Genomic DNA, 1,660 nt, shown 5'->3' with positions numbered 1-1,660 from the left:
TAGAACAGATGACACATTAACCTCAGAATTTTAAGGCTTAGTGTCAAAAACTGCTAATTCATAGAAGGCAACAGCTTGGAATAGTGAATCATATGACTCTTCTATTCTATTTTGTTCAGTAGATGAAAACATCTGTCTGTACTGGACTGCTTTACTGGGTGAGAAGGACACTCGAGTCTCTGCCCTCAGTATAGACTCTGAGAGGAGTTGCTTCACTAACTCTTTTCCACTTTTCCTTGTGTCGCTGATCATTAACTCAAAGGGCTCCCCCACTGCATTTCGGTTCATGCTCAGCACCTGGTGCTGGCCAGCCTTGGGAAATGTTTTATATACTAAGGTGTACAGCATGTCTTCAACGATATGAAAATGTAACAGTATCAGAAACAGTGATGAGTTCTGGATCAGAAGTCCTATTTTTTCCAGAATATAGAAATCATTTTTAGGCATCTTTGGAACCAATTGCTTAAGAATGACATTATGATGCATAAAGTGAAGAATCAGCAAAAAAAAAGGGAGAAAAGAGATCTCCTGTAAACAGACAGAAGACAGGTATGTCCCTTTCATCATTTTGCAACTTTCATTTTGCTGCTTGTCCAATACTATAATTTTACAATAAAGGTGAACCCAAGCAATTTTCCGAGTACCAAAAACAATAGATAAGATATTATTAGCTGCCTTACGGTTCTCTCTTCCTATATCTGGTTTGATGAGTTTACCCCAAATCTTGTTTTCCTATAATTTTCTTTTTTTCCTTCCAGTCTCTGGACAAAGAATGGAGTTACAAACTTGAATGGCAGTTTTATACTGGAACAAGGGCACATTTATTAAACTCTCCAAATTCTGAAATGACCTAAATGTGTCTCTGTGCTCTACAATATTGATGGACTTCCTTCCATGAAGCAATTTGAAAGCTTCAAGTTCTTTATTCAATTCTGTATTCAACACATGTGCAAGATGGAAGCCTGCTGTTCTGAAGAGAAGAGCTTCTCAAGTGCAATTCCAGGCTCCTTTGTATTTTCCTCACTAAAAGCAACTGAGGGAATGGTTTTCTTAGGTGCAGTAGACTTTTGTGGACAGCAACTACTATGTAGGACTTGGAATGGGGTGACCCCAATGGAGCTGGACAGCATCTTCACCTCAATCCAGCCAAGGGAAGACTAGGAAAGCTCATCTTCCAAGTTACATCAGTAGCTACTCTATCAATACATCTTTATTGCATGCTTGATCAACTTTAGACAGAGAAGTTGCTTTTGTTGTTGATAGGTGCTGTTGAGTCCATTCTGACCCAGAGGACCTTATGTACAACAGCCTGAAACATCACCAGGCCCTATACCATCCTCACAATTGCTGCTACTCTTGAGTCCATTCCACCTGTCACTGTGCCAATCCATCTCATTGGGGCTCTGCCTCTTTCTTGCTGATCCTCTACTTTATGCAGCATAATGTCTTTCTTAAGGAATTGGTCCCTTCTGATAATATGTCCAAAGTATGATAGATGAAGTCTGCCCATCTTGTCATCTAAGGAGCATTCTGGTTGTACTTCTTCCAACACAGATTTATTCGTTCTTCTGTCAGTCAATGGTACCTTTCCACCACTCAAATGCAACAATTCTTCTACACTCTTTCTTGTTCATTGTGCAAATTTCACATGCATAAGAGG

The 1,660-nt window shown here is 39.6% G+C and overlaps 1 pseudogene; it reads right to left on the bottom strand.

Annotated features, from left to right (window-relative positions):
- Positions 1-30: 30 nt before the first annotated feature.
- On the bottom strand, positions 31-1,171 carry LOC102812827 (annotated as a pseudogene).
- Positions 1,172-1,660: the final 489 nt, after the last annotated feature.

The sequence above is a fragment of the Chrysochloris asiatica genome, unplaced genomic scaffold, assembly GCF_000296735.1.
Source record: "Chrysochloris asiatica unplaced genomic scaffold, ChrAsi1.0 scaffold00011, whole genome shotgun sequence".
Classification (NCBI taxonomy): domain Eukaryota; kingdom Metazoa; phylum Chordata; class Mammalia; order Afrosoricida; family Chrysochloridae; genus Chrysochloris; species Chrysochloris asiatica.
The sequence above is the reverse complement of the archived record's forward strand: the minus strand, read 5'-3'. Positions and strand labels throughout refer to the sequence as shown.